Source organism: Marmota flaviventris, chromosome 4 (genome assembly GCF_047511675.1).
Source record: "Marmota flaviventris isolate mMarFla1 chromosome 4, mMarFla1.hap1, whole genome shotgun sequence".
Taxonomy (NCBI): domain Eukaryota; kingdom Metazoa; phylum Chordata; class Mammalia; order Rodentia; family Sciuridae; genus Marmota; species Marmota flaviventris.
In genome coordinates, this window is record NC_092501.1 from 3,641,759 (window position 1) to 3,667,549 (window position 25,791).

General features: G+C 45.9%; 1 long non-coding RNA gene across 1 annotated transcript; it reads right to left on the minus strand.

Annotated features, from left to right (window-relative positions):
• Positions 1-15,649: 15,649 nt before the first annotated feature.
• LOC139705344 (uncharacterized) lies at positions 15,650-24,449 on the minus strand. The gene is made up of 3 exons (XR_011707209.1): positions 24,357-24,449; positions 22,955-23,100; positions 15,650-15,748 (listed from the first exon to the last, which is right to left on the minus strand). It is a non-coding gene; the product is annotated as an uncharacterized lncRNA (long non-coding RNA).
• Between the last annotated feature and the right edge of the window lie 1,342 nt (positions 24,450-25,791).

Consider the following 25,791-nt stretch of genomic DNA (forward strand, 5'->3'; position numbering starts at 1 on the left):
TCAGGGAGGAGGGCCCCCAGCTTTTGGAATCCCGAACACCTTTCTCCCAGGCAGGCACTGGCACCCATCGTATTTCTGCCAGCTTTTGCGGGGACAGGTAAGGCCATAAGGACAAGCTCCAGCTAATCCTAAACTTGCGTCCCTCCCGGCTCTGGGGAACCGTCTGTCAGTGTGGTGAGTGCGGGGGCACAGGGCAGCTTAGAAGCACGGGACCACGCCTGTGGAGTGCACAGATCATTGCGCACCTGTCCTAGTGGTGGACCCCTGGGTTCTGGGTACAGCTGTATGTCCTGGTTTACTCTCCTTCCAGTCAAGACGTGCGGTATCACCAGGGGATGGGGCTGCTCTCTCCAGTGCACTGCGTCTGTGTTGCTTTGTTTTAAACGTGTTCTCCTCTCAGGGTAGAATGATTTCATCTTCCAAAAAAAAGCTGTGTTTATGAAAATCCACAAACAGGCATAAATATTTCAATAGGGAAAAAAAGTTGGGGGCTAGTTTTGGGCTCCCAATAACATGATTATTTTTTTTTTTCTACAGGAATTTTAACAATAAAATTAACTCTTGTCCCCACCTGCATATTCACAGCACAGGTAAAACCTGCCTTACTTCTTTCCAGCACTAATGTGCCAACACTCGCCCTTTTCCTCCGTAAGCTCAGAGCTTTGCTTGTGGCAAGCAGGATCTGTGTCCATTCGACACGATTCCACAAAGGACCCAATGCCTCCAAAGAAGAAGCAGCGTGATCTTCACCCTCCAGGTTTCTCTTTCATTTGACTGTCAACTGTGCCCTCAGGTGATCTTGATAAAAAAAAAAAAATTGTGCTCCCTAATTAACAACCTCGATGCTTCACTTCATACTGCAATTGTTTTACATACATCATCGCTTGCAATTTTCATGGCCATCGTGTGTGGTGGACGCTGGGACGCACAGCCGACTTGCCCAAAGCCCAGGCCAGAGCCAGGACTACAGCCTGCATCCTGCTCCAGGAGCCCGACATCGGGTCCAGCTCAGATGCAAATCTACTTATTAATGCTCTTTTCTTCTGCTACCTCAGGTTTGCTGCACAGACAGCGGGCCTTCCAGTTTCATCCACAGTGAAGGAGCTGCCATGGACATTCTCGAGCACTGACCTTGGACATACATTTTGATTTCTCCTGGGTGAGCATCTAGGGGTGGGGATGGTCAGCTACACGGAATGGACAGCCCTTTTCCATCTTAACTTCTGGGGTCGGCTCTATGCTGACATTTGGTGGTCAGTCTCGCCACCGCCATTCTCGAGTGACGGCTCACGGTGATTACCAAGTCACATTTCCCTGGGGACCAGTGCTGCCCGATGCCAGTTTGTGAGGTTATCGTTCACGTCATGGGAGAAAAGTCTTTTCAACATTTTGCCCACATTTTAATTTAGTTGGGCTGTTGTCTTCCTGTTACTGAGCTGCAGAAGTCGTTCTGTGTTTTAGAAGTAAATCTCTTGTCATACAAATGTCTTGTGAATACTTGTGGTTTGCCAAGTTATCACGGCGTCTTTTGATGAGCCTTGGTCTTTAGTTTCGGGAAGTGTAGTCCCATGTTTTCTTGGTGGCTGCTCCTTTCTGTCTTCTAGTAGGTCTTCGCCTGTGTCTAGGTTGCAACAATAGCCTCCTTTTGTAGACTTAGCTTCTGCATGTAGTCTATGATCCTTCTTGTGGTGATTTTTTTATGATGTGAGATGTCCTAGGGATGCAAGATAACTTTCTTTTCCCGTGTGGATTTCAGCTGTTCCAGTAGAAGTTGTTGGATTTAATTGCCTTTCTGAATTAATTGGTGTTTTTGTTAAAAATCTCCTGACCGTGTGAGTATTGTTCTGTATTGACTTCCTAGTCCCTGTTCCCTGGATCTGTTTTTATGGTTTTTTTTTTTTTTTTTTTTTTTTTGGCACTGGGGATTGAACCCTGATGTGGTCAACCGCTGAGCTCCATCCCCAGCCCTTTTTTACTTTTTCTTTTGAGATAGGGTCTCCCTTAGTTGCTTAGGGTCTTGGTAAGTTGCTGAGGCTGGCCTCGAACTTGCTTTCCTCCTGAGTTGCAGGGGTAACAGGTGTGCTCCTGGATCTGCTTTCCTACCTGTGACGATCCACCGGTCTTCGTGGTCACAGCTTCACAGCAGGCTGTGCAGTTGGGCCGTGTGGTCCTCAGCTCACTTTGCTCAGTTTGGTGTTTAGGGGGCTCTTTTCATTTCCATTTAAATTAATTTATAGTCAACTTGTCAATTTATGTGAAAAAGGCTGTGAGACCCCTGGGAAGGGTGACATGGGATGAATAAGTGACTTCCAGAGGACACGTCTTCCCAAGATGGAGCCTCCTAATCCGTGAACATTGTTTCTAGCTATCTGCATCTTTAAAAAATTTTTCACAGCAAAATTTGGTTGTAATTATGGTTTCTTCCTGTCTTTTGTTGAACATACTCCTATGTACTATGTTTTTGAAATTATTATGAATGAAATTGTATTTTTTATTTTCAATCCGTATTTGTTGCTGCTAAAATGTAGTCATTGATTGAAAGAAGATCTTATAAAGGTGTCACTGATGTAAAACAAACTGTCTATGTTGAAATTTGGCAACTTTTGACATATGTACCCCTGTCAACCCATCACAAAGTTAGGATAACAAACTTAGAATGGTTCCCAGATGTCTTGATGAACCCTTGGTCATATTCTCTTGCTCTTTCTCCCCAACCCCTGTCCTCCTCAGAAACCACTGATCTGCTCTCCACCCTGTGCACCAGCCTGCATTTCCTGCAGGTGTGCATCTGTGAAATCCTGTGTGCTGTTCCTTTTTCTGACTTCTCTTCCGTGGAGCAGTTGCTTTCAGGATTGCTGTTGTAGTGGTGGTTTATCCCCTGGCACTGCTGAATTGCTCCCTGTGTTTCAGATCCACCAAGGTTTGCTCATCCACTCACCTCTTGATAGACATTTGGATGTTGGGTCATCTGCACTGTGGGGTCACCACAGATAAGCTGTTACCCACCTGTATTCAGGGGGATCCACATGGGCATGTATTTTCATTTCTCCTGGGTAGATATTGACAGGTGGGGTGACCTGGCCATCTGACAGGGGACATTTACTACTTAAGAAGTCGCCCACCTGTGCTCCTGGGTTGTGCCATTTTCATGCCCATGGCATCAAGGGGGCCTCTAACTCCCACAAACTTGTCAACATTTGACACGCTCAGTCCTTCAGTGCTCCAGCCTGCAGCAGTAAATCACTGTGGTTTTAATTTACATTTCCCTAATGCCAAATGATGCTGAGTATCTTTTAATGTGTGTAACTGCCTAACTGCCTTCCATATATCTTCCTTTGTGATGTGATTGTTAAACTGTTTTGCCCAATTTACAGTTGTTTGTTACTGGTATATAGAATGAAACTGATTTTCTTATATTGATCTTGGATACTGGTATCTTTTAAAAATAATTGGTAGATTTTATGGGGTCTTCCATATGAACAATGGTGTCACCTAAAATAAACCTGGTTTTCATTTCTTCCTTTCCAATCTGCAGGCTTTGATCCTCTTTTTCCTGCATGATTTCACTGGTTAGAGAATCCTGAATGGTGCTGATCAAGGAGGTTCTCTGGAGCCTCCTGGTCATGGGGGTCGTCTGGTCTTCATCATTGGCTGAAGTTAGGTGCTGGGTGGGCTCCCTTCTCAGGCAGGGTGCAGGAGAAAGTTCTCAGTTCCTTTTGTGCGGAGTGTTTTTATCAACAATGTCTGTCAGATTTCATTCTACGACCTTGAGATGATCTTAATTTTTCTTCTTAGTCTATGAATATGGTAAATTACATTTGATTGATTTCCAAATGTTAAACCAACCTTCCCTTTCTGGGCTAAGCCCCATTAGGCCATAATGTATTATTCATTTATGTAATTTTATATTCAACTTGCAAAAATTTTGTTAAAAGTTTTTGCATATTTATTAATGAGGGATATTGGTCCATAGTTCATGTAGTTTGCAGTCTTCGGCTGGTTCCTTTTCAGGGAGCTTTACTTGTGCGAATCCAATTCACTTGGCTGGAATAGGCTCTTAGAGTCCTCTTCCGTCCCATGTCAGTTTGGTATTTGCAAAAAATTGCTTATGTCATTTCCTCATTCCCTAATGCTGTAGGATTTTGGTCATGTCATCTATTTATTCCAATATGAGTAAGTCGTGTTTCTTTTTCTCCCTCGATCAATCTTTTGATGAGTTTATCAATTTTGTTAAAGGGCTATTTTTTTACTTTATTTTCTACAATTATCTATAATCCATTTTGTTAAATTTTGCTCTTACTTTGAGAATTGTCTTCTTTTAGCTTACTTTAATTTCAGATTACTTGATTTTTTTCTAGCTTTTTAATACAGCCACATGGATTCCTGACTTGGAGCCTTTGAAGACTCTTTCTAGTATCAGTGTTTAAAGCTGTAAGTTTCTTCTCTATGTCTGCTTTGGCTGCTAAATGCAACTGGATATCTTGTATGTTTATTATTATTTAGTTTGAAATATTTATAATTCCCTTTTTAACTTTTTCCTCAATCCGTAGTCTATGCACAGGCATACTGTTCCACTTCCAAATTATTGAGGTATTTGAAAGGTAACTTTTTGTTCTATGTTTTGGCTTTGATTCACTGTGGTTAAAATGCCTCCGACGTGGATCCCAGTCACTTCCTGTGTATGGAGACATGCTCATCGCCAGCACGTGGCTTCTTTGTGGTGTCCCCTTGATGCAGGTGGAAAGGAGCTGCTGGTACCGACTGTCCTCTTTGGTACCCGTCAGCTCACTGCTGGACACGTGAGCTCGGCCATCCGGACACCGCCTGCTGCTCCCTGAGAGGGGATGGTTGATTGGCCATTTCTCCCGGTTTTCTTTTCCTGTGCTGGGGAGCACTATGATTGGGAGCACACACGCTGATGATTGCTGTGTCCTCACGACATTGCGTCTTTTTAATCTCTGGCAAGGCAATTTTTCTTACAGTCAGTTTTGTTCTAAGGCACACGTGGCCAAGGATGTTTTGCCTTGTCAGTTCCTCCTGCTTATGGTGACTCTTTGTACGGCATCTGTTTTGCCTTTTATGATCAACTCTTAGTGTTTTGCATTGTGTGACTGTTCTCGACATGATGGACGTAGGTCTTGCAGAGACACTGTTTAGCTGGAGTTTTTCACCCATTTACACCCAATGTAAACAGTATGTGGTTGCATTTAGGTCTCTTGTTTTGCTTTTTTCTGCCTATTCCGTCAGTTTTGAGGACAAGATGGAAGCAAACATGTTGCTTTACATGATTGTTGTTGGGAAGATGGCAGAGCGTGGGTTTCTGTTCTGCATGCTCCAGAAACCACACAGTGGGGCCACTGAGGAGAGAGAGGTGTCATGATTGCATGAGATTGAGGTGAGTCAGGGAGTGAGCCCCCTAGAAGTTGAGGTAGGTTGTGAGGGATCCTGGCTGACCATCATTGACCCCTTCATCATGGCTTAATTCAACACCAATGTGAGAGTTCCCTTGTGGAAAAAAAGGAAGCACTGCTCTTGTCCCAGAGCCCTGAGTCTCTTGTTGTTGACAGACCTGGGTCAAACAATCATTGTGACACTAGTGTTACAATAATGCACTAGAACAGGGCTGCAGAACAATAGAAAGGACCGATTCCTCCAGGGTCAAGTATCACCTTGACCTTGGGTAGGTGTGAGGTAGGTGCAAGGAATAGAGTGTCACCACCACTGGCCCTGGAGTTGGGACCTGAAGTCCGAGTGGGTTGAGCTGGGGAAGTGTGTGGATGGAGGGGAGGGTTCAGGCAGGGAAGCCGGGCGTGAGAAGCTCTGTGGAAAGGCAGTGTGGCACACTGATGGCCTGAGTGGGTATTGGTGTGGCCAGAACACAGAGAGCACGCAGGGCACAAGGAGAGAGGGCAGCGTGGGGACCGTGCTGGGCTCTCGAGCTGCCATCGAGGTTCCTCTGACAGTGGAGCACTAGAAATGCACCCCATCTCTTGGTTGTGTGACGTGTTTCTCTTTAAATCATCAAGGCTGTCTTTGATGTAAGTAAGTAGAACTGATGGAGTAGGGTTAAAATGAATGATCAAGGCAACTCACAAAATGAGCCATTGCCAGTTTTCTTACAGTCAATTTTACTTCTGTTTGAGGGAAACACAGGTAATTAGAGAATATCAGGTGTGGCAGGCTTCTAGGAGGCTTCCCTTGAGCCCTGGGGCTCTCGGCAGACCAGACGTTCCAGCACAGACCTGTGTGGACAACGCAAACGACGCGTGCTGTGCACACACACTACGGAACCCTCCGTGGCGTTAGGGATGACAGGTGGGACTTCCCAGCTTCTGCATATGTACCTTCATCTTCCAGGAGGCTCTGTCAGGAGGAGTTTAAGTGCCAGTGCTGGGTGTTTGTGAATCTCCACCTACAGCATTAGTTGGGACACTGGAATATTAGGATAATGGGACTATTCGCTGAGTGCCTTCCAGTGTAGCCGTGGCACCTGGTATCTTGCTGTTAGTAGTGAAGGATGAGAAGGGGAGTGTGACTAGGTGGAGCAAGAGGGAGTGCACAGGAGACAGCTGAGGCTGGTTGGGCAGCTGGAGAGTGCAAGGGAGGCGAGGTAGACATGGGTGGCAGGGTGGGGACAGGCCTGTTAGGGCTGGAGGGAGCCTTTTTCTTTTCACATTTAAACGTTCTTTTTAAAATGTATATGCACTTTTTTTTTAACAAATAAGAAAAGTGGGTAAATGAAAAAAGGCAAGCACAATTCTGCATTCCTGCTCTTTCTCATTTCTAGTTCAACAAGTATTTCTTGAGCATGTATTATGTGCCAGGTACTGTGCTACAGGGGGGATGGTTATCTCTGTCAACAAGAAAAAACAGCTCAGGAGGATTTTGGGAAAAGACAGAACTGTGCACATAGCAGTTGTCTTCATGGTTTTGAATCAATTCAGAGGAAAACTGAGGGCTCAGGGAGTACTGACTCACTGCTCCAGTCTGCGAGGCCCCTGTGGAGACACGGCATCCACCGCAGTTCTTTCTGTTTGGCTTTCTCTGTTGAGAGTTTAGAAGTGGGAGGAGCAGAACATGCCTGGGAAACTCTGCAGATAAATTCTTGAGCTGGAAATGCACATTACTAAATTCCTTAATACAAAAAATAATGCTTTAAATTGTACTTTGGACACGATGTCCACTTTTTTGGCTCAACAAACAAACCCGAAATTGTTTTTAGCTTTCTGCTCTGGCATGAACAAAGTTTTGCCTAAAACCCTTGGAGATTTGCTGGAAAAGATTTATTTCTGTGCATTCTGAAGAGCATGCCAAAATCCCGCTGCTTCGTGTTTTTCAAGACTCTTCTAAATTAAAATGCTAGTGCGCATGTGAGAGGGTAAATGTTGGGTTAGTCGTTGTGCACAGTAAATGTGCTTATTTCCAGGAAGAGAGGAGTGAGGGTGGTGCAAAGAGGCCAGGGCTCGGCCAAGGGGTTCTGGCTCTGAAGGGCTGGAGTCTGCTTTGCTCCTAAGCAAGTCCCTGTCTCTGTTGAATAAAAAGTCACACACACATAAAAGTCTGGTAATTTGGAGCTGCATTTAATCAATTTTACACTAAATTCTATCAGTTGACTGAACACAGCCAAAACCTCCTACTTCATCCACAAAAACAAGGAGACAAAACACTTGCAATGACAGCAAAGTAAAATGACTTATCAATTAAGGATGTTCCAGGTACTTTGCAGCTTTGCTGATGGTCAGGATCAAAAGCATGAGCATTTGTGCAGAAACATGAAGACACGCGTTGAAAACTTGAAGAGCTGTTTTCTCTCAGATAAACTTGTTCAATGAAAGAAGTGTTATAAACAGCCAGGCGTAGTGGTGCATGCCTGTAATACCAGTGACTTGAGAGACTGAGGCAGGAGGAACCACAAGTTCAAGATCATCTTCAGCAACTCATCTAGGCACTGTCTCAAAATAACAAGAAATAAAAAGGGTTGGAGATGTGTCTCAGTGATTAAGCACCCCTGGATTCATCCAATCCTCAGTACCAAAGCAAATGTGAAAAGGGGTTTTGTACAAACATGTAACAATATATTTATCTTTCTGCATTGAATTTACTGATTGGAATATTTTTATACTCGTAATACAGATTTGAATTAAATATCCATACTGCATTGGATCTAAAAAAAATGTCATATACATAGTTTTCTAAAGTGTTGGACAGAATGAAAAAAAAAAATCCAAACTTTTGTTCTGTTCAACTGTGGCAGTCGTGACAGATCCTTGGACGCGGAGAAGGGTTTTGCAACCACAAGTGCTTACAGCAAAGTCAAAATCCCTCGTGCCCTTCCCAAGCCTGAGCTGATGGCCCAACCACGATGACTGATTGTCCCTTGGTAACAGAATTCCCCCTTGTTTATCTGATATGGCCACTCTCCTAATCACTGCACTTTATTTATTTATTCACATGTGGTAAGAATCTCTATCACACTGGAATGAAATGTGTGGAGGAAAACCAAGTTTTCAATGTGCGGAAGACCCCAGGACCACTGTCGTGTTCCCTGCCTGGATCCCGACCTGGGGCAGGCGAGTCTGAGCCCTTAGGCTATAGATGTAGGGCAGGTGGAGGCAGTGGAGAAGCCTAGGATGTTTTTCTTGAGTTACTGTTACCCACAGAAATGATGTATTTAAAAGTATGATACAAATAACAATGAAGCAATGAGGACAGCCTTGGTCAGCATGAATTTACTCCAAGTATCTGAGCAGTTTGAGAACAAGTAAAACCTCTTAAAGACCCTCTACATCAGACTCACAGCACTCGCCCAATAGCAAAGGCATCGATTTGTCTTCTCTTAGGTAGCAATGAAGTATGCAAAGGCTTGAGCATTCAGTGGAATAAGGACAAGAACCGCGTGCTGTGGTTGGAGTGTCCTGCACATCTAAGCAGAGGAGGAGCCCATGCTGTGGAGGATGGCAGGATGGGGAAGAGCCTTCCCTTCCCAAGCTGCAGGCTGAAGCCATAGATGGGGCGTGTGCGGGGCAACCTTTGACCTCCACGGTGCACCAGCGCTGGGCCGCTGTACCACCCACTGGTCAGGCAACCCGGAACAGGTTCTGAGGCCCCTCCCTCCGTGGCCCTGGCTTCTCAGGAGCAGCACCTGTTATTCTCTTCTCTCTGTTCTTTCAGTCCTCTGCTGGGTCCTTGCAGGACAGAAGCACATTATTTCCTCCCCCCACAGCAGATCCAGTACAGCAAACAGCCCGCCCCTCCGGGCCCGCATGCCCATCCGAGGGCCCATGCCGTCCTGTGGCAGCCATCCCAGCCCCCATACACTCCAGGATGATTCCCACCTCCACTGTCCCCAGGTGTCTGGGCAGGTCCTCTCTCTGAGGACTCCAGTAGCCGCGCCATGGTGGCCATACTTCACCTCTGTCTTCCTTCTCCTCCCTGCACCCTCCTCCTCTCCCTGATGGGGCAAGTTGGGGGGAAGTGCTCAGGCCAGCTGCTCTTTTCCCTGCATGGCCCAGGAGGACCCCGTGAAGCCCATAGCTCTGGTGTCTACAAGGCAGTGCACCCAGTTCACCCTGAGTCCAAGACCTAGACTGATGTGTCAGCAAGTCACGGCACTTGAGGCCAGAGACATCCAAGCCAAACTCCATTTCTCCCAGGGGACCATTTCAGGGCCAGTTCACCTCCCACCCAGGGTCACTCTGCTTCACAGTGGGGCCAGCCAGGCAGTGAGCTGGTGTAAAGAGTGAATGCTAGCACCTGGCCCCTGTCCAGCAGTGTCTGGCTTACCCTGTTCTACATCCCCACTGTCACTGGGATCTGGTCCCCTGGGGCCACCCCGAACAGCATGTCTGCTGTCCAAGGGTGTGCCCCCCGAGCTCTGTCCACCCCTGCAGCAGAGACCGTGGAGGAGAGCAGGTGTGAGGATCACTGCTCCGATCAAACCCTTCTACTCTTAGGATAGAATCTGAACTTGGCGAGATTCGGGGACTGGGTTGGCCACACACTGCTCCTCTGGTGGTGTCCCTGATGTCCTTATTTGTTCCCATCTCTGGATTAGCTGTTACATTTGTCTTTCAGGATATCACACCAGGTTTGTTCCTGGCAGACTTCATCCCACTCACTACACCTCAGGACCTTTCGATTCTAACCTCTTCTCCCACCAAAGCTGAGGTATGCAACCTCCTCCTTCTCTTCCTCCTTCTTCTTCATCATCATCTTCTTCTTCCAGCTGAGCCACATCCTCAGCCCTATTCTATATATTATCTAGAGACAGAGTCTCACTGAGTTGCTTAGAGCCTCACTATGTTACTGAGGCTGGCTTTGAACTTGGGATCCCCCTGCCTCAGCTGCTGGGATTTCAGTTGTGCACTACTGTCCCTGGGAAGGCTTCCTCCTGCACAGCTTCCAGGTCACATTTGTAGTTAAGGAATTATTTGCATCAGATTTCCCTTCTCAGCTTACTTCACACACAAAAGAGACCCTGCCCATCTCATCCATTATTGCACAGCCAATATTTACAGAGAGTTCAGTTCACACACATTTGTTAAATGGATGCATGCACCTATTTGTCAAGCATATATTTTTATTGAAGGTAGGCCATGGGAAACATAGGAAGCAATTTAAATGCAAAATTAAGAACAAAAATTCAAGTTCTATGTATGAACAGCAGCCTAACAAAAGTCATAGTGTGAAATCGTAGATCTGTGTACGCACAAACACAACCGTCAGAGCCGAACGATGAGGAGTACACTTCCTGTTGTGAGGATTCTCCTACTGGTGAGTGGCGTTGGCCGGCTCCATGGACAAAGGCTTCTATTGGCTCCAGTGCACAGCCGAGCTCCAGTTGTGACCCCGTGTGGGAGTGTGCGGGCCTTGGACACAGACATGCAGCTTCCTGAGAAGTGGGCACAGGTGGCAGAAGGAAAATGTCCCCTGATGAGCCTCCTGGCTGGCTAGTCAAAGGCACACTTAACGCCGGCTTGCATGACTTCAGCCAGTGTCCTCATTTATTATGGGCTCTTTTGAAAGTGACAGAAGTCTCTGTTCTGGAGCAATAGGTGGAAACCAAGACGGCCCGGGAAAATCAGGACGCAGGGTCGCTCTGAGGAGGAAGAGGTGCTGAGGGAAGTTCAGTTCGGGGAGAAGCAACGAGCAGTCAAGACCGAGAGGAAGAGTGAACTGTGATGGTGATCTGGAGGGAAGAGCCATGGAAAACCATCCAGGGTCTTTTTCCCAAGCTAGCTGTCATGGGCGACCCCAATCTTAATTTAAAGGGTCAGTGTAAGGAAAAGGATGACCATTCCCCATGGACCCAGTTATATCTTTAGAGTTTGCTCTTGTCCAAAAATAACGAATTCCTTCTCTGTGAATTGTACACCAAGAGGTTCCTGCTTCGTGACTTCCTTGTAAGAATTTCTGAATTCCCTTACAGCAATGTTCAGATAACATCCTGGCCACCCCCACACGAGAGAATAAGGCCAGGGAAGAGCCTTGCAGCAGGTGTTAGAGTCCTGTTCCCACTCGCTAACCCTGTGTCTGGTCTAACTCTGCTGCAGGATCCTTCTCCATAAAGTGACACAGAGCCTGTGTGTGAACAAGACCACAGCCGTGGCTCTGGAGGCGCAGGGAGTTGGGCCCTGTGACAGCACTGGATACTACACACTGAGGGTTTTCTGAGACAAAGCTGCGGGGGGACCTGGGGTCATGTGTTCTTCAGAGACACTTGAAGAGGTGGAGTCAGAGAAATGTGCAAGTAAATTGGAAATGGTCTGCACTCCTGGCCAGCTGAAGAGAATTCTGATGTTGTGGCAGGGCGGGTGGGGGCTGGAGCAGGGGGCTGCTCTTGCTGAGCATGCCAGAGTTCCATCCTGGAGGAAGCGCTTTTGTGGATCCTTGCGCTGGCTAAAAAGCTGCGTGTTCACGCGCAAGGAGAGGGCAGAGGTTACTTGAATCTGGTGAACAGTATTCCATACCCTAGGTCCCATTTGATTTAAAAGTTCACCAGGTCAGTTTGGGGACTAAAAAGTGGAATCAATGTCTGCTGCCTGTGCCTGGAACTTATGCAACTGGAGTGGTGTCTCTTCGTTTCTCTGACACGAGGTCCGGAAGTGGCTTCTGCTGCTCCAGCCAGCTACGCCAGTGCAGCTTGCCTGGGTCCCCCACCCCTGGATCACCCTATCCTTGGGTCCCTGGAGCTCCTTCTCTATACCTTCCCCGGTGGGCTTCCCACTCACTCCTGTGGTCTCAATTGTCACTTCTGTGCAGAAGGTTCAGCAACAATGTGCCTGCCCGACTTCTCCTGAGCTCTGCTCTGTGTGCTAGGACTGTTGCAGTCTCCTCCCAGAGTTAGACTGACCTCTGGCTCTGCCAGGGCCAAGCCCTCACCTCCCTGTGGCCACGCAGCACAGGGCTCCCAGCAGCCCAGGTGGGGTCTGGAGTCCACTGTGCACCCTCTCTCCGCAGCCTCCTATGTGGCGGCACCCGCTAGGAGCCAGCCTCCGCCAGCTTCCTGGAGCCCCATAGCTGTCTCTCCCCTGTGTCCCTGCCACCCCCAACTGAGGTCTCTGTCACTTTTCCTTGATGTGGTTAGAAGGCCATTCCAGTTGGCATCCCTAACCAAAGTTCCTTCTCATTCAATTCATGTCACACATTATTTTTGGAGGAACACTACCAGAAAATCTCTTTAAAAGGTTAAGCTTCCTCTCCTTTGATTCTGACCAGCTTTAAGATTAGAATCTGGCCCAATCTATGCTTTGCCTTTTTCTCTATTACCCGCTTGGCTCAAAACACGTGGCCCACGTAGAGGAGACCATGGGCATTTCCTTCTGGCATCTGCCCCTCCCCAGCGTCCCTCCCGGCCTCCAGCCCCTGAGGTGAGGTTCCTTGTCCTAAAGGACTCTTGAGATAGTCCACAAGGAGCTCTCCAGCTCCCCATGCCCATCTCTGCTTCAGAAGATGCTTCTAGAGCCTCCCTGTCCCCCTCTTGGTCAGTCCCCCTCCTGCTGACTTTCCTCAGCCTGTATTTCTAGAACATGTTGTTTTCCCTGCTGGATCAGGGATATTTTGAAGATAGACTTTGTGTCTTAACTCCTTGGCCACATGCCTGTTACAATTTCTGAAGAGAGCATTTCTGCGGCTTACTTGAGACCAGCAGAGAAGCTTGCGCTAACAAAAGCAAGCGCACGAAGCATCATTTCCATCGAAGTGGGAATCTGTCAGCAGAGGGGGTGTGAAACGTCCTAGGGTGGGCAGCTGAAGTGTGTGGGCAGCATGGTGCTGTTGGAGGACTTGTAAAGTACCCACGTGGAATTACAAATTTTTCCTTAAAGTTCAGTGCACAAGTTCATTTATCTCTAAATGTGCACAGATACACCCGGACTCCAGGAAGAGTACATCTCCGAATGGGATGATGTAGTGTGAAGGTTTTGCAAACCTGGAACACATACACAGAGGGAATTTATGGCTGTTAACAATAAAGTTTCTTAACATTAAGCAATCGCCTGAGAGGGAAGAATGGGGTGGGCCGTTATGTAATGTTATTTGAAGAGCAAGAACTACTCTCTTCTGGAGAAGTGGACCCTTGTGCTTAGTCTTGATTTTTTTTTTCTTTCTTTTTTATCTTTTCTTCCCTAACTCTGCCGCTGGGAAAGCCTAATCTTGCCAAGAGCTGTGATTTGTGTGTGAGCCGTGCATGGGCCGTGGTCCCTGCCGGCCAGAGACTGGAGCACACTGGCCTCGCCCGTTGGCAGCCTGCTCTGCGCTGCTGTTTTGGGAAGTTATCTGAGTGTTGCATGAAATTGACAAAATAAATTGTTGGGACCACTTTGTGCTTTTGTCACTGTTTAAAAAGTTGAAGTTAGTTGTTTGCTTAATACCCCAAGCTGATGAGGCGTTTCATTATCTCACCACTAATACACTCCAGAAAATGGAATCATTAGAGAACAGAAGTCATTGAAATGTAAACATGTGAATAATTTACACTTGCAACTGGTGTTAAATAAAAGGTTTTAATCTAGACCGAGATCTGACAATAAATATTCATTTCTAATTTCCAATGAGTAAACTTTATCTCTTTTAAAAGCCTTTTCATTTGAATTTTTTTTCCTCTGGAAGATAATGGCAAATTTGACACGGGCACATTTGGGAATAAAATTTCCCTCTGGTCAACACAACCATGAAAAGTTATTATGAAAATCAAAATTTGAAATAATTGCAAGCGTTGTAACGAGCGGCCATTTTAGGGTTCTCATGCTGTCACTGCGCCCACCCTCCACCCCCCTGTGGCTTGCCTTCCTGGAACGGTTTTCCTAGGGGACGTGACAGAGACGCGGAGGAAAGGAATTGGCTCTCATTGGGCACAGTGGGCTGGACGCTTGCCAGGCTGGAGCAGCCCAGAGAGGGCTGGCTTTTCCTTTACCAGCCAGGGTCCTCGTGGGCCTGACAGAGGACCCAGGGTGGCTAAGAGGGACACTATCAGCCATGCAGGGCTCCACGATGCCCAGGGGGCGGGTCCACCCTCTGTCAGCATCAGCACCACACTGTGCCCTCCCTTCCCATTCATCCCGAGAGCATCACAGAGCGAGCAAGGCCTGCTGTTGTGCTTACTCTTCTGAAAAAGTGGCTTTTGTGAGCTGTGACTCACACACACCAAGTCCACCCTGTTCAGGTGCATGTCTGAAGACTGCTTGCCCAGTGCCTTGGTGATAGTTCAGTCTCAACGCACAATTGTCAGATAAAAGAACCAGCATGTGGAAGAAGACCCCTGTACTCCCATGACTACAGCCACATTTGTCCCCGCAGTGTAGAAATGAACCAGCTAAGTCACAGCGATGGGGAAGGGCATTAGGGAACCTGTGCATACGCATAACAGAACACTGTTCAGCCGCAAAGAAGGGTGAACATCCATCTTCTGCAGCGCCGTGGGTGGAACTGGAGGTGGTCAAGGACACAGAACACGCCAGAGAGGGAGATGATGCTGCACAAGCTCACTCCTTTGTGAATCCCAAAAGGTTGACCTCACGGAAGCTGAGGGCAGAATGGTGGATCCCAGGGGGCTAGGAGGGGGAGATGACAGGGTGGCAAAAGGCTTTCGTTGACAGGTGCTGAATTCCAGCTAGGTAGGAGCAAGAGGTTCTGCTGCGCTGTTGCACAGTGGGCGATGGAGACAAGGATGTATTGGCCATTTCCAAAACTAGAAGGGAGGATTTTGAATACTTTCACCATAAGAAATGAGATATATCTGATGGACAGGTGTTTAACATAATTTGAAAACTACACAGAGTATAGATGTATTGAAACACCACAATTTTTGTACAACTGTTATGATTTAGTTAAAAAATAAATTTAGGGCTGGGGATGTGGCTCAAGCGGTAACACGCTCGCCTGGCTTGCGTGGGGCGCTGGGTTCGATCCTCAGCACCACATAAAATAAAATAACAATGTTGTGTCCACCGAAAACTAAAAAATAAATATTAAAAATAAATTTAAATAAAGTTCTAAAAAGATGAATAAATGTGAGTAGCTAAATTCCAGTTTGCATCTTGGAGGCTTCTAGGATGCCAGGTCAGAAGTGAGCCGGGAGAGCTGGTCCCCTCTGAATGTCTCATTTTACAGCTGAGGGGATTCTCTGGCTCTGCACCTCTGATTCCTGAGGGTTGGTGCATCCTGGGATCCAAGAGAAGGTGGTGCCGGGTCTGAGGATGCACGGGTTCTAACAGGGCCGTTTGGAATTGCTTCTGAGTTTGAGACGAACCTGAAAGCCAAACCTTGAGTGACTTGCTGACAGTTGCTATTTCAGGCCCTGTGCACCTGGTCCTGCTGGCTGCCTGGTTCCTCCCGGAGATGTGGTTCCTTCCCATCTGGCTGGATTCACCCCTGGATTTGTGCGCAGAGTGGCGTGGCCCTGTTGCCCCACGTCGCCCCTCTCCCACCCTCTGCTCGGGTGGACCTCCCTTTCCACTTCATCTCTGCCTGGCTCTGCCCTTTGAGGCTGCCCACCCTTCGCAACGGCCAGCCTGCCGGGCAGCAGCTCTGGTGCCTCTGCCGCAGTCTCGGGCCGCTGGTGCCAACCCTGCATGGGGGGGGGGGGGCACACCCACGCCCAGGGGCTTTTCTAGCTGGGTGGGTGATGCCTGCTCCTATGGCCTGCAGTGTGTTTTCACTATTTAAGTCACAAGATTATTATAATCAAAACTCTGCTGGCTGAATTTCCCAAAGAATTTCTTTTTTTAATATGCAAACTTTTATTCATATTCCAGTAACAGAATATAAACAGAGACAATTCTTCAGAACATCTCCAAAGGGGCCATTTACAAGATCTCACTCAAAGAGTCACTTGTTCTTACAAAGAATTATATCATTTTCAAAGATATTTTAGACCACTGGATCAAATTCTTACATAATTATCCTGATTAAGTTTGCTGATTAAATCAGTTGTGATTCACCTGAAGGTGAACATGAACCATAAGACAGAAAGGATCTTTTGATTTAAAAATTAATTGTTTAAAATCACCTACTCAAAATTCCCCATTGATATTTCATTTTAATAAATAAATATGTTTGATTGTTATCTTTTTGCCAAAAATCTATTTTCCTTTTTATTTTCTCAAACCAAGGAAATACATAATAAAAATGTGATGATCTAAATAAATATATAAAAATCAATAGTAATCTTGCATATCAGCCATAATCAGCACAATTAGTAGAAAAGAAATTGTATTTACAAAACAATACAGAAAATAGAGGATGTATTTAGGAAAAATATTATGAAGAATAATAGAAAACCCAAAGAAGAAAATGACAAAAATCGCCAAGAAAGATAAAAATAAGATTTGAACAATGAAAGAGAAAAAAAATTTGCTCTGGGTGGGTGCTGGGAGCCATTAGCCAAGTAGGTATGACAATTTCCTTGCCAGCGTACCCCATGTTGCTTAGTGGAAGGACTCGTGGAAATAGGACATTTTGCAGTGACATTGCATGTAGGTGACCTTGCTCAAGGACCAAGGCGGATCCGAGTTTAGGGAGTTCCCGGTTTAGGACTATCCGGGTTTAGGGTGGTTCCAGGTTTAAGATTATTCAAGCTGGGAATAGGGCGTATCCTGCTGCCTGAGTTCCCCTTGAGTTCTCACGGGATTCAGACAGTATTTTTTTGGGAGACAGAAGCCCAGTGGGGGTGGATTTGGGCAGAGAACGTGGATTTCCCCAGAACGTGTTTGTAAAGTGCCGGTGACAGTTCGGGAATAAAGAGTTGCTGTTTGAATCTACAAGCTGTGTGGTGGCTCGTGATTCTGTGCCCAGCCAGACTGCGGCAGGTGGGCAGACTCTATGTTGTGATAATTACAGACAATTTTCTGCATTTTCTTAAGAATACCGTGAAATGTTAAAAAAAAAGAACTTGAATATGTGATCTATTTATTCAGTTCGCATTTAAAGATTTATCAGACCATAGAGTAGGACTCGTGGCCTCATTTCGGATCTTGATCTCCCCGAGATGCTTTCTGAAACCCAAATCAACAGAAGAAGGTAGCAAAGGACAAGAATGGTACAGACTACAGAAACCAGAGGCAGAGAAGGCACGGCTGACCCTGGCAAGCACGGCGGCTGTGGCCAAAATGCCCTTTGCAGAGGCAGAGGCAGAGGTCAGGGGCCTGTGAGGAGTGTGGGAGGGACTGCCTGCCTGCCCTGGGACCTGGGGAAGCTGCAAATGTCCCTAAGGAACTGGCTCCCTGGATGCGGGCTGGCAGCCACAGTGGGCCAGGCCAGGGTCCTCCGGGACTCAGAGCTACGAGTGAGCACAGAAATGGTGCACATGTGGGCACTGCAGCCCCAGAGTGCTGCGACCCTCCAGCCCATGGGAACTCAGAGGGAGCAGCATCACACCCAGATAGATAGAGCCACCATGCTGTGGGGTGGGCCACAGAGGCCATTGAGTAGGCCAGGGGCAGAGGGAGAGAGGGTGGCTGTGCAGCAGGGAGTCTCACCCGGTGAGCATCCTCACAGCCAAATACAACCTCTCAGGGCCAGTGGTACCCTGAAAACTAGGCCTGCAAAGACCTCTTCACACAGAGTTTGGCTCCCAGACAGAGAGGCAGATACCCAAACACCACATTCTGAGCCACTGACAATAAGGACAGCCCTGACACAGGCACAGCAAACCTGCCAACTGCCTACTCAGCCTGCTCCTAATAGGGTAGAAGACACCACTGGGTAAGCAGTTTAGCCATGGGCAACCTAAAGGGGCGTGATTGAACTCTTACAAGAGACATGAAAATACGCTCAGTAGTATTATGACACACCATGGTGACACACCAGAAAAATATGATCACAGGCACACAGTCTTCACACCATTCAAGATTAGCTAAGCTTAATTAAGATAATGACTGGAAACTTGAGAGAACAGCATTAAACGGTATTACTAGATCTGAGAAGCAAGACAGGAAAACAAAGAGAAGATGGAAGATAAGAAATGGAGATCTCAGGAAGGATTTAGGAGGACAAAAGAAAGAATCTCAGCAATACAGACATAATTGGAAGACATGCAATAACGAATGAAGACCTGGAGGGCTTAGAAAGGGAACAGAGTATAGAAAAGGGGAAAATGTGAAGACGGCATAGTAGAAATTGAAACAGATAAAGTATCGAAAAGGAAATGATAAATATAGAAACCAAACAAAGGAGATCCAAAATACACTTAACTGGAGTCTCCAAAGATGAAGCCAAAGCAAGAGAACAAAACAAAATGCAAATTCTGATTTAATAAAACTTCCTGAGATAAAAGAAGTCTTTACATATTGAAAAGGACACTCAGTACATGAGCAAACTGACCCAGAATGAAAACCCCTAGATGTATCCTAGTAAAGGCAATGGACTTCAAAGATAAGGAAAACAGCTTTTGAGAATCCAGGCAAAATGTGTAAATAACTTATAAGGGAAAGAAAATGAGACCAGCATCAATCTTTTCAACAGAAACGTCTTATGCAAAAAAAGCACCATTTTAAACTTATCAAGTAAAGAGAAGGTGACTGGTTTCATATCCAGGCCTGCTTTCCTTCAAGTACAAAATTCGTGAATAAATGCAAGGAACATTCCAGAGCTCCAGGGCAAATGTTCCCAGGGATTACTCAGAAAATGAACTTGAGAGGATCGTGCCACAATGAGAGAAGCTGGGCCAGGAAGTGTCGAAGTCACTGGGGGTATTCAGCTGCAGAAGTCAGAGTACAGACAGGAAGGAGGGACCAGAGGGTGTGTCCTCTGCTCTGACAAGGTAGAGGTGGTGTAAAAAAAGTGCAAGGAGGAAGGAGTAAGAAGAAAGTACCAGGCTGCCCCCTGGGTACCAGCTGAAAGTGGAATAGTACTGGTGCCGTGGGTAAGTCAAGTAGGAGAATTCTGTGACTATTAGGAGTCACAAAAAAAAAAAAAAAAAAAAAAAAAAAAAACAGGAGTCTGATGATTCCACGGTGGACAAAGGGTCAGGAGAGGGGCAAAGTCACTATTTTATGTCTGCTTTCATGACACAGGACCATTCACAGCCAGGATACTGAAAGAAATTCAGCCACAGTGAAAACGTTGTGATTTTTTTTTCCTTTCTCTGGAGGATGGTACTAGCCTCATACAAGCTTAGATGCTTCAGAAAAGATATTTTGTTTTTTATCGATAACTGAGGGCCAAATTCTCTTGCAAAATCCAAGTTGAGATTGCTGGTGAATCTAATGAAAGAGGAGACCAGGGCATCCGAAAAGATACTAATAACAAAGGAAACACTAGAAGAAAAATCTAAGCCTTCCTTAATACCAAAATAAATAATAGAATAGAAAAAGAAAAGGACCCCTTAGAATACCTGTGTATAGGCATGTGTCTGTATGGTAGCATACATACACACCTGCTCACCTGCAGGTAAGCATATGTGTCTAACATTACATGAAACTATATGAGGAACTGATGTAAAAATGATTTATTCATATCAAAAATATAAAAATGTTTGACTCAGTGCTTTATTTTACTTTTGTTTTCCCCAGGGATAGGGATTGAACACGGACCTCCCACGTGCTAGGCAAAGGCTCTACCACTGAGCCATATCCCTAGCCCCAACTCACTGACTTTAAAAATGATGTTTGATTGCCTAATGAGCAAATCACAACTCAGAGCTCTGTCCTAAAGCTATGCCTAATGCCAAGTAACTGAGAAAAACAGATAAGACTCTGGGTGAAGGTGCAAACACTAGTAGAAAGAAAGCTATTTTTATAAAAGAAAAGGTCGTATTCAAATCAAAAAGCATTAAATGAAGGGAAAAGAGGACATTTTATAATACTTAAGGTCACAATTTCCAGTGATTACATTATAGTTATTAATATCCATACATTAGTTTATTCAGAAGCAACCCTTACCTAGAAAAAAAAATCATGGAGGGGAGGAAGGAATGAACAGACCAGAGGAAGAGAAGAAGCAGACAGGCAGACACAGTCAGGCAACTCCCTCTCCCAGGCCTAGACATATGGACACCCTGGTCTGCCATCTTCACTAGGTAGGGGACTGAAGGATGCAGGAAAGAAGACTGCTGCATTTCAAACTCTTTACTCCTCTGTGTTAGTATTTATCTGTGACCAAAATGCCCCAGCAAGAGCACCTCTGGGAGGAAAGCTTATTTTGGGCTCACAGTTTCAGAGGAGTCCATGGCCGGCCGACTCCATTGCTCCAGGCTCCAGGTGAGGCAGAACATCATGGGGGAAGGCACAATGGAGGGAAGCAGTTCAGCCCAACTAGGAAGCTGAGAGGCCATGTGGGTTGCGACCACAGACCATAGGGCAGGACGGCCCGAGCCCTTTGAAGCCTACCTGTCACCACCATGTGCCCCAGAGGCTGGACATGGAGACCAGGGCCTGCTTGCCTGGCTGGGCATGACTTGGGTGTACATTGTCCCTGGATCCTCTCTCCTACCCTCTGCTTCCTGGCCACCCGGGCCCAGAGGATTGGAGTGGGCTGACCGTAGACTGAGACCTTTGAAACTGTGAGCCCAAATAAAATGTTCCTCTTCTGAGCTGTTCTCATTGGCTATTTTGGTCACAGCAATGAAAAGCCATCTAATAGAGAATAACAGAGAGCATGGTCTCTTTTCAAGAACACGTTCACAGAAAAGGGCTATCAATCAGGCCACAAAGAAAACCTCAATAAATTCCAAAATTGTAAGTAAGACAAACCTCCCTCACTGACTAAATGCAGTAAAATGAGGAATTAATAAGAAAATACACAATGTTAGTAATGCAAACCACCCTCACCAAGTGTGATAAAAGTAGGGATTAATGAGAAGATAGACAAATACGCTCTTCTACCTGGGAAAGGAAAACCATCTATTAAACAACTGCTGGGTCAAAGGGGAAATAAATAAAATTGCCAAATTTCTAAAATTATACTAAGGAAAACCTAGGGTTCCAGAATTTGTGGGAAGCAGCTAAACTAAACCACAGAGGAGGGAAATTATACACCATGCACCTATTTTACCACCAGAAATGGAGGTAAACAAATCACATACAGCTCAAAACCCTGGAAGAAAACCAGGTAACTAAACACAATGAATAAAGACATTATGTTTAAAATGTAAAAAAATGGGTGCAAAGTTGCACATCTTGTTGTTTCCAAGGGTGGGCATTGCCAACGCTGTGTGTGATTTCACGATTTCTGGGTTCTCTGCCTCCTTTCGTTTTACCAGAGCTAACTTAAAATGTCTTGGCTGTTATCCATCTTTACTGGGAACGCTTTTTCTCGGGTGCTCAAATCTTTCAGTGTTGGTGTATTTTTATACTTTCTCAATTATTTCTTAACTTTCCCCTTCTTTGTGTTGTGAAAATCACACACAGAGAAGTGCGAACAGACTGATATGAGCACCAGAAATATTATAGGATTATTGGCTGTTGATTATATTAATTAGTGTCTGTGTTTGGATAAAAGACTATAAGCAATGTGCCCAAGTTGTAATGTGAACTGCAAAACTTAGATAAACTGCAGAACTTAGAAAGACTTAAGTTAGTGATGTAAGCATCTACACCCGGGGTGTACACCCCAGACCTCACCCACTTATCAGCTGTAAGCACAACTGAACTAGGACTCAAAACCCAGACTTCTGGGGGGCGATGGGACTAACAAGAACTGGACAGAGAGATGGAGACCTCCGTAGCTGTTGTCCCCCCTGCACCAGACTCCTCCGACCCTGATGGAGTTCCAGTGACTCGGACTTGGGTATAGACTCAATTAGGACTTAAGAATTAGGATGTGTGTCTGGAGTGTGATGAACATCAATAATATAGGATTGATTGATTCTAACTCTGCCTGAGTCAATAATAACTGCTTGTGACACAGATGCACACACAGGCTCACACACATTCACCCTCACACTCTCACGTGCACAGGGGTGCTCCAGCAGCGCTGCTAACCAGCAGTTTCCTCGGCCCTCCTCCAGAACTCAGCCTCTGCTCCCTCCACAGCCAAGCCTTCTCTGTGAACCTTGGGGTGCCCCACCCCCAACCCACGCCTGCCTTTGTCCTCCCTTCTTCTGCTCAGCCACGTGTGTGTATGTGTGTGTGTGTGTGTGTGTACTGCGCCCCTGTTGCGGGTACAGCTATGCTAGGCTCAGTCCCCAGACAAAGAACTCCTTTGCTGTCAAATTCCAACTTATTCCTTCTCTCTTTGATGGACTTTGGGGCTGCTTCACTTTTTTTGTTACTACATATAGCACAGCTGTGCCCATTGTTCCTTTCCTGGAGTTTGGTTGCAGAGGTGCTCCAGGGTGTATACCTAAGACTGTGCCCCCCGGACGGGCATTGTTTGTATTTGAATTCACTAAGTAACAGGCTAAGTTTGTTTTCAGATACTCGCCCACCATGGAGGGACCCTGACTCTGTCCCTTTAACCTTGGACTCCAAGCTCATCAACTTCTTAGGTTAAGCAATTCTGGGGACCCGGGACTCACCTTCCCTCGGAGCGCTGGCTTTCCTCAGAGTCTGCCTGGCATTTGCTCACTGTGTCAGTGATCTTTTCATCCAGTGAAGGTCGCTAAAGTGATTAAAAGTTATCATCGCTTTTAGTTGTTCTCGGTGGAAGGGATGGTCCCCAAACCTAAAATGTGATAGGAGAAATGTGAGCCTCTGTTCTTGACAGTATTAATTACTTCCTTTTACTTGAGATTTTTTGAGTTATTTTTCAAACTTCTTGGATTGAATGCTTAATTTACTTTGTCTTTTTCTTATTTTCTGAAAGTGCATTCAAAGCTCAAAATTTTCCTCTGAGGAATGCTTTGCCCATGCCCCTGGGTTTTAACATGGAATACTCTCATTATTAAGCATTTTTAATTTCAGTTTTTATTTTCTCTTGCATTCATAAGTTATTTAAAGGTTCTGTCCCACATTTCTGAGTAGGTTGACATTTTGGGGCCAGCCTTTGGTTGTTCGTTTCTAGTTTCACTGCTGTGGGTTCGTAAAATGTGGTCTCTGTGCTTTCTGGTTTTGCCGAATCTCCTGAGTTTTCTTCATGCACTAAAAACATGGGCATGTTTTCAAATAAATATTTCACAAGTGTTTGAAGAACACACAGACTCTCCATTTGCTGTGGACGAAGCTCTCCGTACCTTTCCCTCAGTTCACGTGGTGTCCTGGTCTTCTTCTCCTCCTGTGTTTCACTCTGTCATTTTTAAGAGCACCTTGAAATCTCACCCCATTGTATGGAAAAGTTTCTTCTGCTTGTTTTTTAAAAAATATGTTCTGTTTTATAAAATACTTTACTATACATTATACTATTATTCTGTTTTATGTACTTTGTTTTATATATTTTGACGTTTTATTGATCAGTATGCACTTATACTATTGATCAAGGTCTTTGATATAAAATATAATTTCTTAAATATCCTTTTTGTCTCAAATTTATCTATCTATCTATCTATCTATCTATCTATCTATCTATCTATCTATCTATCTATTTGTTTGGTACTGTGGATTGAACCCAGGGACTCTTAACTACTGAACTACACTCCCAGCCTTTCTTATACTTTATTTAGAGACAGGGTCTCACTAAGTTGTTGAGGCTGGCTTTGAACTTGCAATCCTCCTGCCTTAGCTTCCCCAGACACTGGGATTATAGGCGTGCACCACCACACCTATCTCAGCTTTCCCAGATGTAAAAAGACATGTTCATGATTTCTAGCCCTCCATCTTACATACTTTGTCGATAGAATAGTTTCAGTTCTCTATTTTAATTCTTTGCATTGCACTTTTACCTTTTAGAAATCGTACCAACTATGGCTCTGTTATAAGAATAAGTCTACTTGTTAAAATTGTATATTTTGGCTATTTTTTCTCACCATTATTTTTTATACTCACCATCATTTTCTTTATTGTATTCATTTTCCAAAACGTGCCACTGTTACTCTTTGGAATAGCTGGTGAAGTTTCTGAGACACTGAATGTCTGTAAATTTCCTTTTCTGCCTGGCTGACTGGGAACTGGGCTAGGAGTGAAATTCTAGAAGCAGCTGTCCTTGTCCTATTGCACCACCACCCAGGACTAGGCTTTGCAGACCGGACATGGAGGCCCAGGGACAGAGCTCCCTGCAGGTGGTCTGCCCTTTCCTCCCTGGGTGGTTTTGGGTGCATGTGGGACCGAGTCACTCTTCATTCTTCCTGTGCAGCCCAGACAAACCCTTCCAATAAGAAAAGACAACACAAAACAGAGCTCAGGCCGTTTTCACCAGGGAGAAGTCCTTCCTGAGCCCTTGTGTCCCCTGGAAGCTCTGGTCATGGTGGCAGAGCTCCTGGATCACCTCAGAACTTATCTCTAAAATTCTCTCACCCTTTTTGCCTTTGTCCTTTTGGGTTGATTTGGGAGACTTCCAGGTTTTCCACTTTCCTAATTTGATGTCCAGCTTTGCCTTTTTTTTTTTCTTTTTTATTGAAATTTTTATCCTGGGAACCTGATTTTTACATTCATAAATTTTGTTAGAAACTTCACAATCACCCTATCGGCTTCCTATCTTGTTTTCTGAGCACTTTGCTGTCACTCTGGTAGCGTCTTCTTCTGTTTCCATCATTCCTGTCCCTCGCCCTCTGTGATTGATAGTTTTCTTCCATGCCGCTTTCCTCCACTGTGACAGCTGTCAGTCATGTGGTATTGGGGCTGGCCCTGGGCCACCTTGGAAGTGCATGCCAATTCTGACCAGAGGCCCTGACCTGATGATGGGCAGGGCAGTCGCGTGGATGGCCAGTGAGGCTTCCTCCAGGGAATGCGAGCAGCTGGGGCTGGCAACCCTCACTCGGAGTGCCTTGAGGGCAGCTCTCAGCATTGATGGCCACAGACCCCACTCTGAGGATCTCCTCATCAGAGTTCCACTGAGGAGAGCCACGTTACCTGTTCCATGATCTCAGGATGCTAGGCTCAGCCGGGCAGTTCTGCTGGCTGGGATGTGGCCTAGTCGGCCGTTGTCTGGGGTCTCAGTGGGGTGGATCACTCGTGTGCCCAGGGCTTGGCAGGGCTGGGCTTGGGATGGCTGGGCTTCTCTCGTGCAATCTCAGGCCTTCTTCCTCTGCAGGTAGTTTCTGCACCCTTGGTCCCTCTAGGTGATCTCTTCATCAGAGGAGCTGGACTTTGTCCTGCTTCCTATCATTTAGCATGAGTCACAGGCCCCCCAGATGGGATGAGGGAGTGAGTACAGGGAGATGTGGCTCCTTGGGCCAACTCTGGAGAGTAAACTTTGAGTTATTTCTGGGGTTGCCCTTTTGTAACCTGAACTGTTTTTCGCCTCTGATCTTGTGGTCTTTGA